Source organism: Trichosurus vulpecula, chromosome 3 (assembly GCF_011100635.1).
Source record: "Trichosurus vulpecula isolate mTriVul1 chromosome 3, mTriVul1.pri, whole genome shotgun sequence".
NCBI lineage: Eukaryota > Metazoa > Chordata > Mammalia > Diprotodontia > Phalangeridae > Trichosurus > Trichosurus vulpecula.
This window is the reverse complement of record NC_050575.1, coordinates 407785881-407804165: the sequence shown is the minus strand read 5'-3', so window position 1 is coordinate 407804165 and position 18285 is coordinate 407785881.

Below are 18285 nucleotides of genomic sequence, written 5' to 3'. Positions count from 1 at the left end.
TCCCTGCTGTTAGGACCTGGGGAGGGAGCAGGGTGACTCTGGTCCCCAATGGTCAGTCTGACTTGAAAACCCTCCATGGGAGAGGAGTTCACCTGTATATTCAGTTTGGGTCTGGTTTTCAGAGCAAACATTCCTCCACATTCTACAAAGCAGTTGCCCACAGAGTGGGCCTGTAGACCATGCCCAGAATTAGGGATGAGAAAGAGAAGTGATGTCCCTGCAATTTGTAATGCTTTTCATTCACATACTCCAGTCAGAATTTCGCACCTCTAATACTTATTTGTGGTGTGACCACAGGTAAGCCTATTACTTGTTCTACGTCAGTTTTCCCCTCTGTAAATGGAAGGGGTTGGAGTAGATGGCCAGTGATGTTCCTTCCAGCTCTAAATCTAGGGTCCTATGATCTTTCTAGGAGATTTCAGAGGCAGGAAGATGCATTTGTTTTTTTAAAATAAAGTGCAGTTTTTATGAGGGGTACAATTCTAACCAGAGGCAAGGGACTCCTGAAGACTTCTGCAGTTAAGCTTGTTTTAGAGGAAGCCAATAAAGTGAGTCTTGTCCTTTTAAGCCATATTGAGCAGACTGTATAATCTCCCTGAGACTCAATGAGCGGCCCTGTCCTAACTTGGGACATATAGAATTGCCCATGTTGTAAACCCTGGAGACAATCCATCTCTATAGCTCTAAACCCAGACTTTCCTCTCTTCCAAGCCAGGCTACTTAGCATGTTTCTCCAATTTCTAAGGTCGCTATTAAGTTATTTTTTTCATTCTCATCTTTCTCCCACATGATTCCCATTCTTAAGCCTTCTCCAACAAAACCTTCTTCCCTTACATAGTACTTGAATCAACAATTTATTTTCCCCTATTAAGGGTTTCCCCTTAACTGTGGAATAAAAAGTTCTGCTCTTTCGTAAAAGATTGTCAGCTAACAGCAAATGGGGAGACATTTCTTTTGGTTGGTGGGACATAGCCTTAAAATCACACTAACCTTCCTCTTCTGGCTCAGAAAGCAAATGTTATTTACACCTCTTAACACAGCTTGGAGTGGGGTTATCTATTAAGGAAGTCCATGGTTTCAGCCATTTTGCCACCCTTAGAAGAGTATGAAAGACTGATAGTGGGAGAAGCCTGAGATGTGAAGGGAATAAAGAAAGAGACTGGCCCCTCCTCCCAACCATCTTCTTTCTGAGAATCAAAGCCTCCTTTTTTCCCACCACAGAAACATCTGTCCACCACTCCATCCACTCAGATCATCTCCCCCTTTCTCCCCTTCAGTGCCCAAGCATCATAAACGTGCTTTGTTCACTTCTAGCTTTGATCCAAGCCCTGCCCTCTCTTCCTTTTTGATGTAACTATTTCTGTTTTGGAGGGAGGAGGGTCCAACCATGGAAGGGAAAACTGGCCCAGGTAGAAAATGGAGCTTCTGTGTTGAACATCAGTGGGGTCTGGGCATCGGGTGACCACTATTATTCTAGCCTGGATGAGACAGGGAGACGTAGTCTCAAAAAAAAAGTCAACTTCTTCACAAGTACAAGATGGGTGAGTGTATTGGCAATCAAAATGGGCTCTTAGCACTTGATTCAACCAAGTGCCCTTGAAGAGTTTGGCCTTTACTTCCTTGATTAAATTAGGAGTCCTTGATGACCTCCTTGCGTCAAGGGAAAGCCTAGTTTACATGGGTTTGACTGACGTGTTTATGACATCAGGGGCTTTTAGACCACTTGGATTTAAGTCGAATTTTTGTGACGATTTTAGGTTACATGGGTGAATCGCATGTGTGACTCCCCCTTGACCCTGAAAAAGATACAAAACCAGGGGTTGGAGGGGCGGAGCCAAGATGGCGGCTGGTAAGCACGGACTAGAGTGAGCTCCGTACCCGAGTCCCTCCAAAAACCTATAAAAATGGCTCTGAACCAATTCTAGAACGGCAGAACCCACAGAACAGCAGAGGGAAGCAGGGCTCCAGCCCAGGACAGCCCGGATGGTCTCTGGGGGAGCTCTATTCCACACGGAGCTGGGAGCTGGGAGCTGGGAGCTGGGAACGGAGTGGAGCAGAGCCCAGCCTGAGCGGCGTGGACGATCCAGACCAGATGCCGGGCGGAGGGGGCCCTAGCGCCCTGAATACGTGAGCAGTTACCAGACCCCTCGACCCACAAACACCAAAGACTGCGGAGAAGGTTAGTGGGAAAAGCTGCGGGAGTGGAAGGAGTTCGCGGTTCGGCTTCCAGCCCCGGGGGCAGCGGAGGTGGGGCAGCTACAGCTGTTGTTACTTCCGGCTCCAGGCCCACCTGGTGGGGGGAATTAAGTGGCGGATCACAGCAGGGGTGCACAGCCTGCCGAAGATCTGAGCCCAGTCTGGACTGGGGGTCCTTGGGGAAGGAGGAGTGCGGCTCTGACAGAGCTGGCACCTCCCCCCCAAACGTAGAACATAGAACTCTGTAATCTACAAGCAGTCATACCCCACTGAAAAACTCAAGGGTCAAGTTAGTTGGTTGGGAATATGGCCAGGACGCAAAAACGCGCCCAGATTCAGTCTCAGACTTTGGATTCTTTCTTTGGTGACAAAGAAGACCAAAACATACAGCCTAAAGAAGACAACAAAGTCATAGAGCCTACAACCAAAGCCTCCAAGAAAAACATGAACTGGCCCCAGACCATAGAAGAACTCAAAAAGGATTTGGAAAAGCAAGTTAGAGAAGTAGAGGAAAAATTGGGAAGAGAAATAAGAAGGATGCGAGAAAACCATGAAAAACAAGTCAATGACTTGCTAAAGGAGACCCAAAAAAATACTGAAAAATACACTGAAGAAAACAACACCTTACAAAATAGACTAACTCAAATGGCAAAAGAGCTCCAAAAAGCCAATGAGGAGAAGAATTCCTTGAAAGGCAGAATTAGCCAAATGGAAAAGGAGGTCCAAAAGACCACTGAAGAAAATACTACTTTAAAAATTAGATTGGAGCAAGTGGAAGCTAGTGACTTTATGAGAAATCAGGATATTATAAAACAGAACCAGAGGAATGAAAAAATGGAAGACAATGTGAAATATCTCCTTGGAAAAACCACTGACCTGGAAAATAGATCCAGGAGAGATAATTTAAAAATTATTGGACTACCTGAAAGCCATGATCAAAAAAAGAGCCTAGATACCATCTTTCAGGAAATTATCAAGGAGAACTGCCCTGATATTCTAGAGCCACAGGGCAAAATAGAAATTGAAAGAATCCATCGATCGCCTCCGCAAATAGATCCCAAAAAGAAATCTCCTAGGAATATTGTTGCCAAATTCCAGAGCTCCCAGATCAAGGAGAAAATACTGCAAGCAGCCAGAAAGAAACAATTTGAATATTGTGGAAACCCAATCAGAATAACCCAAGACCTGGCAGCTTCTACATTAAGAGATCGAAGGGCTTGGAATGCGATATTCCGGAGGTCAATGGAGCTAGGATTAAAACCTAGAATCACCTACCCAGCAAAACTGAGTATCATGTTCCAAGGCAAAATATGGACTTTCAATAAAATGGAGGACTTTCAAGCTTTCTCAGTGAAAAGACCAGAACTGAATAGAAAATTTGACTTTCAAACACAAGAATCAAGAGAAGCATGAAAAGGTAATCAAGAAACGGAAATTGCAAGGGACTTACTAAAGTTGAACTGTTTTGTTTACATTCCTACATGGAAAGATGATGAGTATGATTCATGAGACCTCAGTATTAGGGTAGTTGAAGGGAATATGCATATATATATATGCATATATATATGTTTATGTATATATATAAGTGAATGTGTATGTATGCATGTATCTATGTGTATATGTATGTATGTGTATGTATGTGTATATATATATATATATATATATATATATGTAAAAGAAAGAGAGCAGACACAGGGTGAGTTGAGGATGAAGGGAAGATAGCTAAAAGAAATAAATGAAATTAAGGGATGAGAGAGTAACTTACTGAGAGAGGGAGATAGGGAGAGATAGAATGGGGTGGATTATCTCCCATAAAGGTGGCAAGAGGAAGCAGTTCTAGGAGAGGAGGGGAGTGGGCAGGTGAGGGGGGAATGAGTGAACCTTGCTCTCATCAGATTTGGTCTGAGGGGGAATACCATACATACTCAGTTGGGTATCTTACCCCACAGGAAAGAAGAGGGAGGAAGATAAAAAAAAAATAAAAGGCAGGGGGATGATGGAGTGGAGGGCAGATGGGGGTGGAGGTAATCAAAACAAACACTTTGGAAAGGGGACAGGGTCAAGGGAGAAAATTCAATAAAGCGGGATGGGTTGGGAAGGAGCAAAATGTAGTTTGCCTTTCACAACATGAATATTGTGGAAGGGTTATACATAATAATACATGTGTGGCCTAGGTTGAATTGCTCAACTTCTTAGGGAGGGTGGGTGGGAAGGGAAGAGGGAAGGGAATTTGGAACTCAAAGTTTTAAAATCAGATGTTCAAAAACAAAAAAACTTTTTGTATGCAACTAAAAAATAAGATACACAGGCAATGGGGCGTAGAAATTTATCTTGCCCTACAAGAAAGGAAGGGAAAAGGGGATGAGAGGGGAGGGGGGTGATAGAGGGGAGGGCTGACTGGGGAACAGGGCAACCAGAATATACGCCATCTTGGAGTGGGGGGGGGAGGGCAGAAATGGGGAGAAAATTTGTAATTCAAACTGTTGTGAAAATCAATGCTGAAAACCAAATATGTTAAATAAATAAATTGCATTAAAAAAAAAAAACCAGGGGTTGGCTTTCTTTTTTTGGAGCTCTGAGCCACAGCAGGAATGGCGCTTGACTTTGAGCCAGCCTTGTTGAGCTCCTGGCTGTTGATGGTTCCTTGGTAACTAGGAATTGTATTTGGTCTGTCTGTCGATGTTTGTAATTTGTTTGTATTTGCTCTGAAGTTCAGGGGGCTGGCTTTTTCCCCTGAACTAAATGAATGATATTTGTATGCTGGATTAAAGTAAGATTGCTAACCCCTTAACGTTGCTTTCCTTAGTAAAGCAGATCAAAAGAACCTGGGCTTGCAGCGTTCTGTGAGCTGGTTGTGGTTGGTTTTTCACCTGCCAGCAGCTGCTAGCCAGATTGTTGAAACAGTGAGGCATCTCTAGATTAGCATTAATGAGAAAATGATATAGCTATAGCCGTACATCGGACATAAGGCACAGGCACATTCAGCTAGGCTCAGAGCAGGGACTGGGGCTCTGTTGTTGCTCGGTCATTCAATCATGTCCAACTCTTCATGACCCCATAGACCACAGTATACCAGGCCCTTCTATCCTCTCCTATCTCCCCAAATCTCCCCAAGTTCATGTTCATTGCTTCCATGACACTTATCTATCCATCTTATGCTCTGCCATTCCCTTCTCCTTTTGCCTTCAATCTTTCCCAACATCAGGGTCTTTTCTAATGAGTCCTGTCATCTCATTATGTGGCCAAAGTATTTAAGCTTTAGCTTCAGTATTTGACCTTCCAGTGAGTAGCCTGAATTAATTTAAGTATTGACTGATTTGATCTTCTCGCTGTCCAAGGTACTCTCAAAAGTCTTCTCTAGCACAATTCAAGTGTTGATTTTGTGGTGCTCATTTTTCCTTATAGCCCAACTCTCATAGCTATACATTGCTTCTGGAAAAACCATGGCTTTGAGCATATGGACCTTTGTCGTTAAGGTGATGTCTTCGCTTTTTAGTACGATGTCCAGATTTGCCACAGCTTTCCTTCCAAGGAGCACATCTTTCCATCTTGACTGGGGCTCATTTGCATATACATACCCAAGGGACAGTCCCCAATCACTCTAAGAAATAAATGTCTCTCTGTCCCTGTCTTTGTGCTCAGAGTTCTGTGGCTGCATTTTCCAGGGTCTCTCAATGCTTGCTGAAAGCCAGCTCCTCTGTCTCCTAGTTCTCTGGGCTCAGGGAATAAATACCCTTCTTCCTCTAGGTAAAACAGGAGCTTTCATGACCAAAGAAGTGTGGGGTCCCTATATCTAGTGGGAATGACATCTCAGCAACAGCCATACACCTGAGTGGAAGGGGATTGCCTGTTATGCTCATGGCATCTAGATGGGATTCTTCCCTTCTTCTCATTCTTTTCCCACCAAGAATTCTGGGCAGCCTTTGTGCTGACCTCATGCCAAGCCTTCCTGTCCTTCACTCCAGCAGAGAGAGTAACCATCAACTGCAGGGATGGTATTGGCATTGGCAAATGATAAACCTGCTATCAGTAGGAAGCAAGACAGTCTCCTCAGCTACCTTCCTAAGAGGTTTCTAAACAACACCGCCATTCTGCCAAGGTCAATGGCATCAGGACTGGGACAGACTTCACTTTCACTATTGCCAGTGTGAAGGCTGAGGATGCTGCAGATTGTTATTGTCAGAAATATAATCATGTCCCCCCCTTCCCTCCCCCAGCACTCTGGCTTCTTACACAAACCTCTCCAGGGTCCTCTGCTCTTCAGCTCAGTGGAGCAGCAGCAGCTTCCTCCCCAGGCACAAGGTGAGAGAGGGCAGGGTCTAATTAAGCCCTGCTTTGGAGTGGGGTGTCAGGGAGGTCACTTATGTTAGGCCTCCTTCCACGAGAGTGGAAAATGGGAAAAAGGAAGAAACAGTAAAACATTTAGCCTCTGGGGCAGCTAGGTGGCACAGTGAGTAGAGCACCGGCCCTGGAGGCAGGACGACCTGAATTCAAATCCGACTTCAGATACTCGACACACTTACTAGCTGTGTGACTTTGGACAAGTCACTTAACCCCAATTGCCCCATGTTCCCCCCTCCAAAAGAAAAAAAACAAAAACATTTAGCCTCCAGAAGTCATAAGCCTGTGGACTTTGTTCTAAGCAGCCATGTGGGCACTGAAGATGTGGCAGGTTATTGCCAGAAGCAGGTCTATAAGTAAGGTGGGGCTGCTGAGGCTTTGCTTCGGGGCAGGAAATTTATTGACTTCTGATAGCTCTTCTTTCCTTGCCTGGTCTCCTCCTCAGGATCGAAAGAGGTGATATTTGTAAAGTATTTCACATCGTGACTGACATATAGTAGGGACTTAATAAATGCTCACTTCCTCCCCTTCCCCTTCAGTGACTGTGGTGGCAGCAGAGGCCTCATTCTGGGATGCAATGCCTTTTCTGCAGATTAGCAATGGACCAGTTTATCCTCCTTCTTTGCTCCCTGTGATCGCCACTCTCTCTTGCATCTTTCCTTAGAAATCTTTGTCCTTCAGTAGCATACCAAATTTCTGGCATGCTAGACTATTGCAAATGACTTCCTCTATCCTCTCACCAACTGTTTCAGGCTCCTAAATTGTCAGTTAAGGGTCTGGTCAGAAGGATGGCAGCCTCTCTCCCTTAGGGATATAGACCTGAGCACAAACTTCCTCTCTGGCTTTTTTTGGTCTCACCCACATACCAGCTGCTTCCTGAAGGGTCAAACCTCAGTATCAAATGCTCATACCCTGCCCTGGGTAAAGACCACATCATTCTATTCTCTCCTAAAGTGCTAGGTGGCACCATAGCACATAGAACACTGGGGTCAGAATCAGGAAGACACATTTTCATGAGTTCAGATCTGGTCTCAGACACTGTCTATATAAGCCTAAGCACTTGCCTAAGTTCCTCATCTGTAGAATGAACTGGAGAGGGAAATAGCAAGCCCCTCCAGTATCTTTGCCAAGAAAACCTCATATGGGGTCATGAAGAGTTGGACACCACTAAACAACAAACAAGATCAAAGTCTTCTTCAGGCTCTGTTCCTGGGTTGTTTCCAGTTCTAAGTTCATGGCCAAAGGAAACTCTGTTTCTCCTTTCTCTTCTTTCTTCCTGCCCCAGCTGGACTCTCCCCATCCGCATGTTCCATGCTCACCATCTCCTCAGAGAAATGCTGAGTAGCATCCCCCATATAGGTAGCGCAAGCTATCCCAGAATATCCACAAGGCTCTCAGTATTTACCTACACGGAAGCCTCTTTGCTCAGATCCTCCAGCCCTTGGAACCAGATCCTGAATCTAGAATCAATGAGAATCTCCTGCCCGGTCTGTTGCTTTCCTCCCTTTCTAAAGATCAGTGCCTCTGGTTTTCTCCAGGATTGTTTCACTGGCTCTGAGGACCTGGGGCAATGTTGTCACCATGTTTCCTGCTCCTTCCATCCTTTCCTTGATTGTGTGTCAAAGTAGCTGGTTCAGATCGTAGGAAACAATTTCAGGCATGTTTTGATACTCCCACATGGTGGAGAGAATGGACCAGGGCACAATCTGTTGGCCCCCCAAGAACTTATTGGTCTCTTAAGAGACCCCTACCCCTCTTTTCAGAGTTACACAGTCATTCTGGGACTTCCTGGCCTCTCATCCCTAGACCTGGGGCTGATATTACTCTCCCCTCCCACCAATGTGAAATGCTAGGGTTGTCTCTGTGAGTGGAAAATTAATTTCCCTTCTCCGAAAATGAAGACAACCACTGACTTTCAGATGCTGTAGGGACAGTGCGACAGCTGCTTCCTGGGCTGAGTTGTTGCAATTCCGTCTTCATACAAGTTCCACTGTGTAGAGGGAAGATATGGAATTCAGATATGGTTAGAATCTGTTTTTACTATTTACTATTTGTGTAGCCTTGGATTCTTGGTCTCAGTTTCCCTATTTGTAAAATGAGATAGTTGGACTAAGTAAACTCTAAGGGCCCTATGATCTTATGCTCTCAGAGGAGGGTTCTGGGTTGGACCATGCAAAGTGACCCCACCTAGTTCTTGTACCTACTTAAACCCTTGGAACTGTTGACTCAAAGTTAGAGGAAATCAGACAGTTCATTGCCACCACTCTGCTGGAAGATCTGGGATAAGATGTTTTCTGGAAGCTCGGAGTGGAGCTCCTTGGCTCAGCTCCTCTGGCTCCTGGTGTTTTCCATTCAAGGTATGAACCTTCCTGTATAAACCTGAGAAACAAAACAGGGTAGGAATTGTAACCACTATTTAACAGATGGGAAACTGAGGCACAGATGTCTAGTCTTCATGACTGGAAATGGAGTCAGAGATGATTTTTATCTCTTGACTGTCACATAGGGTCTCATCCAGGGCTTCCTCTTCTATATTTGTAAGATGCTCACCATCAAAAATGCTTCCATCAATAATTAATGTCATTAATGTCTTGATTAATCAGCTCTCCAGAGTGGGGCTGTCCTATTGTCTCACATTTGGCACAGTGTTCTGGTAACTAGGAGGGTCCCAGAGCTTGACTCTGCATTCTGATCCTGAAGCATTTCTTATATGGACAGCCCATCTATAAGTTACTTTATGCCAAGGCTAAAAAGGTAATAATTTGCTCATAGATCTAAGTTTATTTTCTAACATTAGGTAAAAGGAATGGTTTGTGCTATTGTAATGGAATATCTCATCCAGATTCCAGGGGACAGATTGTGATGACTCAATCTCCAGAGACTGTGGCAGTGTCACTAGGAAACCACGTCACTCTCCACTGCAGAACCATCTTTAAGGTGGGTACCTCCATTGCTTGGTACCAGCAGAAACTTGGACAAGCCCCCAAACTCCTCATCTTTGGTGCTTCTGCATTGGCTTCTGGGACCCCAGCCCGATTCCGAGGAGGTGGCTCCAGGCTGGACTTCACCTTGACCATCCGCGGAGTAGAAGCTGAAGATGCTGGAGTTTATCACTGTCAGCAGCACTATGTCCTCCCTCCCACAGTGACACAGACCCAAACAGAAACCTCCTTGCTAAGCTCAGAGACTCTTGTTCTTATGGCATGACAGCTGTTTTCTGCTACTGGTCATATTGTATGGGGAGAGGAGGCAGAATGCCCATGCTTTAGACACTAGACAGCTGACCCCTTTACATTTTTATGAAAGTTAAAGGTCACACAGAGAGATCTTCTTGAATCATTCAAGAATCAGGGAAATTTCCCTAGTTAGTCATTCAATAACTCAAAAGAATTTGTTGAACACCTCTTGAGTATCACAGTGGGCATTCAAAGGACAAAGAAGTATAAGAAATGGTTTCTGATCTCAGCTAGGTTGCAACCCAAGTCAGAAGGATAACAGTGAATAACCAAGTCGGTTTATTATTAGGTATTGCCCTCCCCTCCCACCCCCTGTCAATCAAGCTTTAAAAATCACACGAGCCAAGAGATTTTACTTGTTTAGATAAAAGTTGAAGTACTCTGAGCACTGATTACTTTCTACATGGCAATACAACTTTTCACTTGTACAGGTGTAAAGGGACCAAGCAACAGTAGAAGAACATCAAGAGGATTTTAACATCCGGTGGTTTCTATGTTTAAATTCTCAAACTGTGGCTTCACAGGAGTGTACTTATCATACCAGTTCTGATTGTTAAATTTGCTCCAAGATGGGGTCAGCGTCATTCTTCCCCTTGAAGTACTAAATCACATGGGAACTTTATTAATGATTGTAAGTTAAAGACCTCATCTGAAGAATAAGGTATCAGGATTTTGATGCCAAATGGTTCTGTCATGTAAGTATAACACAAATGGGGTTTTAAGATTAAGTGGGATGAGCATAAGGAGGTGTGAATGGACTGAAAGTTCCCTGCCAGTTAAGAGAGATATATTTCAGAATATGGCAGGAAGGAGACAAGCATTTATTAAGTGCATATTATATCAGTGTTCTATAATAAATATTACCTCATTTGGTCCTCACAACAACCTTGGGAGGTAAGTACTATTTTTATTCCCTTTTACACAGAAGAGAACTGAAGCAGACAACAATTAAGTGGCTTGGCCAGAGTCACAAAGCTAGTAAGTTGAACTCAGGTCTTAGGGACACCAGGGGAAGCACTCTATCCTCTGTGCCATCTACTGACCTCTCTGGCATCAATTTGTTTTTTCAAGGTTGCTCTGATGAAGATCTCATCTTTAAGCCTGGTGTTTAATTTGAAATTGATGTTAGTAAAGATCTATGCTTTAGATTTTTAAAAAGGGTTGAAAACTCAGTTATAAAACTGGGGCAAATTGAAGTTTCAATAAAAGAACAGGGTTAGTCACCCAGGTCTTTTCTGCTGTAGCTATTTCCCACCCCCTAGTGTTAGCATTGAGAAATGTCATTAAAATTAATTACGGTTACAGAAGAAAGATTTACGAGAGAATGAACAGTTGGGGCACAAAACGTACAAAACCTTGCCCAGGCACCAAACTACTTGAAAATGATAAGGGTTTCTATAGTGTGACAGTCAAGCGAATCTAGAGAGAGTCAAGTGATAGTCAAGATAAATTGGTTTCAAATATTATATACATTATATTGGTTTCAAATAGATTATATTGGTTTATATTGTTTTCAAATACACACACACACATACGCGCGCGCACACACACACACACACACACACACCTATATATATATAGGTTTCAAATAGAAGCCAATGACTCCATGGGACAATGAGATAGATTAAGTAAAGTCAAAAGACAGAAAAATAGAAAAATATAAGGTCTCTCATAGTAAAAAAAAACATTGACCTTTGAAACAGATCAAGGAGAAAAAAATTAAGTAACATTGGACTAAGCTTATAGTCATTACCAAAAAAAAGAACCTAGATACCACATTTTAAGCGATCTTAAAAAGAAAACTGTCCAAGTCTCTTAGAACCAGAGGGCAAAGTGGGAATAGGATGAATCTACCAATCACCTCTTGAAATAAGTCCTCAAATGAAAACTTCCAGGGACATTATAGCCCAAATCCAGAGCTTCGAAGGGAAAGAAAAAATATTGCAAGCAGGCAGAATGAAAGAATACGAGAAGCAAGAAGCCACAATGAGGATAAAACATGATTTAGCATTCACTCCTGAAGAAGCAAAGATCTTGGAATGCAGTTTTCCAGAAGGCAAATGATCCAGACTTACAGACAAGAATAACTACCCAGAAAAACTGAGCATGATCTTACAAGATAAAGATGGAAAATTAATGAAATAAGAGGATTTCCAAATATTCCTGATGACAAGACCATAACTGTGGGGAAACCTTGAAATGCAAACACAGGAATCAAGAAAAACATAAAGAGGTAAACAAACATGAATAGTCAAACATAAGGAACCAAACAAGGATAAAATGCTTGCATTTTAGTTTGGGGAAAGGATCCATATGCTGCCGCTGAACTCTATTATCCTTAGGAGTCACAGAAGGAGAGTGCAAAACAGAACTAATGATCTTTCTACCCCAAACCACCCCTCTTCCTCATGTCCCTATTTCTTGAAGGCAGCATCATCCTCCAGATCCCTTAAGTTTGCAGCCTTGGTGTTACGCTTGACGCCTCACTCTCGTACTGAATCAGTTGTGAAATCTTTTCATGTCTACCTCCACCACCTTTCTCATGGGGTGTCCTCCCTACTCATACAGCCACTACTCCAGCCCTTCTTTTTCTGTTGCCTGGAATATTGAAAAAACTCTGGATGGTCTCCCTGCCTCCAGTCCATTAGAGTCTATCCTTAACACAGTTGCCAAACTGATTTTCCTAAAGTATAGGTCTGACCATGTCACCTCCCTACTTGATAAACCTCAATGGCTTTCTATTACCCTTAGGATAAAATATCAGTCCCTCTGTTTGGCATTTAAAGGTCTCCATAAACTGGTCTTTTCAGCATTCTCATAAACTAATCCCATTCATACACTCTATATGTTGGCCATACTTATTTGATCCTCACATGTGGTACACTATCTCCCACATGCTGTCCCTTTTGCTTGGAATGTTCTTCCCCCAAACCTCTGTCTCTTAGATTTCCTATCTTCCTTCACTACTCAGCTCAAACACGACTTTTGGCAGGAGCCCTGTCCTGGTTTCCCAAGTTGCTTGTGCCTTCCCCTTTGTTAACTTCGATCTACTCTACATGTAACATGTATGTATTTGTGAAATACTTGTGATTTGCTCTTTTAGAGTCTCAGCTCCTTGGGGGAAGGGACTCTTTTTCCTCATAATCTCAGTGCTTAGCAAAGTTCCTGCCACATAGTAAGTATTAAATTAATGCTTGGTGGTTAATTGATCAATAGACTTCCTTAGATGTATATGCCTAGCTGTGGAATCTCTGGGTCCAATGGTATAAAAATCTTGGTTAATAAGCATTTATTAAGTACCTACCATGTGACAGACTTTTTTATATAATTCCATTTTTTTAGAATGATTTGGCCCAGTTGCAAATGGACTTTTCCAAAGGCACGTAAATGTGTGGAGAAGTTGACTATTGATCAAAAATACAGAACTCAGGGCATTGCAGATTCTGGAATCACAGTATGTTCAGAACTTAACAGTCCTTTGGTCCAACATGTACCTGAAAAAGAACTTTCATTCAAAGAAATTTCACTTCCATTGAACATGGACCAAAAGGAGCTGTATTCAGTCTTCAACACAATGAATTGATGTGGATAGAAAGTGTTTTTAGATATGAAATGTTCTTTCAATCAAAAAGCATTTATTATAGATCTATTCTGATCATAGCACTATACTGGGTTCTTGGGAGGAAATAAAGCAATTTAAGACATGATCTCTGTCCTTCTAGGAGCTTACCATATAATTGGGAAGTTAAGATATATACTTATGAAATAGCAAATTAACAAAACAAGGAGATACATTGGTGCTAAAATGAGTGATCCAAATAACAGATTCTATTGAGTTTGAAAGAAAACTTCAGGGCACTTCTTTTCTTTGGAAGCCCTTAAAAACCATAACTGTGTCTCATATGTCTAAGGTGTTTTATGTGTGATCCTGTCACATAGGATGGATTGAATCATTTCTCCAAAGTTTCCAGATCCTGCAGTACCAGCCTAGTGATTTCATCACTCCCCAATATCATTTTCTTTCCAAACTACAGAAATATACATGAACAATGATCTCTACAACCACAATATAGTAAGTTCTTGACTAAAATGACAAGTGATGGTAAAGATCAACAACTCAAAGTTGCTATTGATTTGATTTCAGTTCAAAACAAAAAAACCATTTATATTAAGTGCCTACTATGTTGGGTTTCATTTAGTTCATCTGTTCCACAATCCAACTCACTTCCTTTTTACACCTGTCCTCATTCCTCCATCCCAGGGATGAGTCACCTCCTGATTCATTTTGGTCTCTAGACTCATACATAGCTCAATAATCTCTCCTACAGGACTCTGCCCACAATCATTAAACTGTTCCAGCTGGAGCTGTATGTCAAACATAGTTCTACTGGCAGGTTGTGGCCCTGGAGGTTAGCCGCTCTTAGTGTTCTAAAGGTAATGAAAGTTTGGGAGAATCTTTCTAGTGTTACTGTTACCCATTCTGGTGTTCTCTGTTCAATATCATTGCCAGTGATTAGCCCCTCGTATAATGTAACATGTTGACATCTCCTATATATCACCCATAAACAATGAACATCCATTTTCTATAATAGAGGATATTTGCAGAAATGATACAGCAAGAACTAAAAGTATAATCAGATGTGAAACCGAATGGTCCTAGGAGAAAATAAACTCAAGTTTAAAATGGTGAGTATAAAACATTTTCACCACTGAGTTCAATTCCAAGTATGACATAGATAAGGGATAAAATACAATCTGGCCTGCAGGACAGGATGTCCAGTCCACCAGGACAATTAGCTGCAGGACTGGGTCAAGCAGGTCACTTCTTAGGGCTAGCCAATTCTTATGCTCAGATGCTGGTTCTGTGGTACTTCTTTTGATATTTTGAAGCTCATAAGATTTCATCCTGGCTTTTTCTAGTACTTATCACAGTATCTTACATAGTAAGACCCTCATAAATGCTAGTTGACTGATTGACTTTCCATCTCCCATACCCACTCACCTAACAATAGGAAAGAATATACACAGCAGGAAGAGAAGAAACAGTGATGCCTTGTGTTCAAGTATCCATGTTGGACTGGGTAATGAGAGCAGGCCATTGGTGTTACTTCTCTCCTCACCCACAGATGTACAGAAGTTCTTGCCTCCCTCACCACCAGGAAAGAGAGAGGGCAAGTTCTTTTGGTACACAACCGAAGGGAAACTATCTCTGTTCTACAGGAGCTTACATGGTGGTGGTGCCTATATGTGTAGGGTAATGTATATAGCATATATGAATACAACTTTTTTTTCTATGTTTGTTGTTGCTCAGTTGTGTTTTGGACACTTCCAACTCTTTGTGACCCCATTTGCAAAGATACTGGTAGTGGGTCACCATTTCCTTCTCCAGCTCATTTTACAGATGAGGAAACCGAGGCCAAGAGGGTTAAGTGACTTGTCCTGGGTCACACAGCTAGTAAGTGTCTGAGGTCAGATTTGAACTCAGGAAGATGAGTTTTCCTGACTCCAGGCCTAGCACCCTATCCACTGTAGCACCTAGCTGCCCCTTTCCGTGTTTAGCTACTTCATAAAATGTCTTCCTTTGACCTCCACTAAAAATATCACGAATGCCTTTATTCATCAGCTTCTTAGGGTTGTCCTGTTGTGTCACATTTGGCATAATTTCCTGATCATTGGGAGACAAATCTTTTAGCACTGAGCTGTGAGTGTCATTGGTCATATGTTACGTGGGGTATGTTCCAATCCAACCTCTGCTTTAGAATAAAAAGGGAAATATAATAAGGATCTTCCTTCCTTGACCTGCTTTCTTTCTAGAGATATAATTCATGAGTTAACCTAGTAAAATAAAAAATGACAACAAGCATTTCCCAAGTGCATATAATGTATGACAATGTAATTGGGTCTATTACCAATGTAATCATACCCTGCTGAAATCAGAATCAAGTTTCAATGCCACTGGTATCTAGTAGGTTAAAATGTCCCTAGGCAAACAGGAAGAAAAAGGTCATTCACCATCTCAGCTGCCCCATTCCTTTTTGGGGTCTGAAAGTCAGCTCCCTTTCAAAAGTACAAATTGCACAGTTTCATAAAATTCATGTCACCATTGCTGGTATAGTAACAAGGAGGCACTTTTAGTAGTGCCTTATTCTTGCTCTCAAGCCCTACTCACTGGTAGGGCAGCTCTTCTCTTCATCTGTACCAGATGTACTGGAGAACTCTCACCATGGTCTTTCTCCAGGACTCCTCATGAGGTCTCATAATTACCACTCTGGGGGCCTAGTCAATGTGTGTGAACTTTGAAGGACACTTGTTTCTTCTCTCACAGGTCTTTGATCTTTTAAACATGATGACTCTCTTTTTTCATGATCTCATTTATAACATATGTACAGGCAGGTGGGTGGTACAGTGGGTAAAGCTCTGTACTCAGAGTTGGGAAGACCTGAACATAAATCCTGCTTCAGACACTTACTAATTGTCTGACTCTGGGCAAGTCAGGAGTGAGTCAGAAAGACCTGAGTTCAAATCCTGTCTCAGAGGCTTAATAGCTGTGTGACTCTGTGAAAGTCATTTAACTTTTTTTCTGCCTTGGTTTTCTTATCTGCAAAAAGGGGATAATAATAGGACCCATCTCCCAGGGTGGTTATGAGGATCAAATGAGACAATATTTATAAAGCATTTTGCAAACTTTAAGGCACCAGATTAAATCCTAGTGATCACTATCATCATCATTTTTGGGCAACTCCATTCATGTTACAAGCCCTGTGATTATCCTACCCCTGCATTTCCTGCTTTTTCCTCACATCAAAAATATTTGGAAAAATAATAACTGAGTGAAATGACTTGCTCCATCCAAGGTAACATCAATTAAATGGGAGAGCTCCAGATGGGTAATGTTGGGTTGAAATAACCCAAGCAACTCAGAGTTGCTTTCAATTCAATTCTATTCAATTTGAAAAACAGTTATTAAAAGGGACTTCTTTGTGACTCAGAGGGAGCTGAGCTCTTGAGAGGACCGATGAGTGCCCTGTATCAGCTGGATGGCCTTGACATTGCCTAGTCTCCTAGGCTGACTGCTTTGCCCATGAAGGACCAAGTTCCTTTCTTTTCAGATCCAGTTATGCATCTCAGTTTGCCTTTGGTACAATGCCAGGCAGGCATTGTACTAAGTGCTGGGGATACAAACACAAGCGAAAAAGGCAATCCCTGCCCTCAAGGAGTTTACATTCTAATGGGAGAAGGCAACCCACAAAAGGGAGCTGAAAAGAGGTGTGGGTTGGGAGTAGAAAGAGTATCCATGAGTGCATGGTACTGAAGTCTAAAGAGTCAGACCCAGAGCAAGGAGGGGAATGAAGCATGGATGGGCTGGACTCATCCCCAAAATAAAGGCCTCTGGAAGGAACACACCAGTGGGAGAAGGAGGCTGGCTTGAGGGAGGGAAGTTCCAAAGAGAGAAGGTACCAGATGAGAAGGAAAGTTGAATGGAATTGAAATTCAGGCACTGTTTCCTGTACTAATGTCCCTAGTGTGTATTGTATAGTACTTAATGCATCATTTAAAATCTCTCTCTCTCTCTCTTTCTCCCTCTCTCTTCCAGACCTGTGATTTCATCAATGTTGGGACCTCTCTGGTGTAGAAGTTTTTTTCTTTATTGATTCAGATCCACAATTCTGCTGTAACTTAAAGTCTTAGAGAAAACACCAGGAACAGGAGTTCTTCACCTGGAGTTAATGAACTTGTTTTTTTTTAAATGATAAACATATTTAAATGTAATTGGTTTCCTTTGTAATCCTACGTATTTTCTTTTATGTATTTAAAAAGATTCTGAAAAGGGGTATACCGGCTACACCAAGAATGCCCAAGGGGTACACAGCCCCCCGCCAAAATTAAGACCCCTTGACTTAGACTAATCTTTCCATTTCTGCGGAGTGGAAATTTATTCAGGCATGGATTAGACTAGAAGGCCACTAAGGTCTCATCCATACAAGTTGCTAGGACCTACCACACAGAAAAGCTGAGAGACTTACATAAGATAATGCATTTAAAGGGATTTGCAAACCTTAAAAACCTTTATAAATATCTGGGCTTGATATGGTCTCTGTATCCAGAAAAGTGAGGTAGTGCCCTAGGACAGTCAGTCCATAAACAAACCTTTATTGAGACCTTCCTATGTGCTAGGCACTGTTCATGCCAGAGATCTAAGGTTGATAACTTGACAGGAAGGCTTGAAATCATCTCCTTGTCAATCAAGATTGGTTTCCTGACTTTTTCTGGCTATTGAACTCATGCATCTAGAGGAAGGGTCAGATTATCAGGCTGGATAGGGAGAATCTGTTGAGATGTCAATGTTTCTTTGGAGCAGAGATGGGTACCACCATGGAATGGGAATCCAGGTTTCCCAGGGGGCTCCTCCGCTCTACTGAACAACACAAGGTTAGTTGAGAAGGATGGGTGACAAGCTATGAAAATTCTGACACTTGCCTTTTCAGAGGGACCATAACTTATCTCTCTGGGC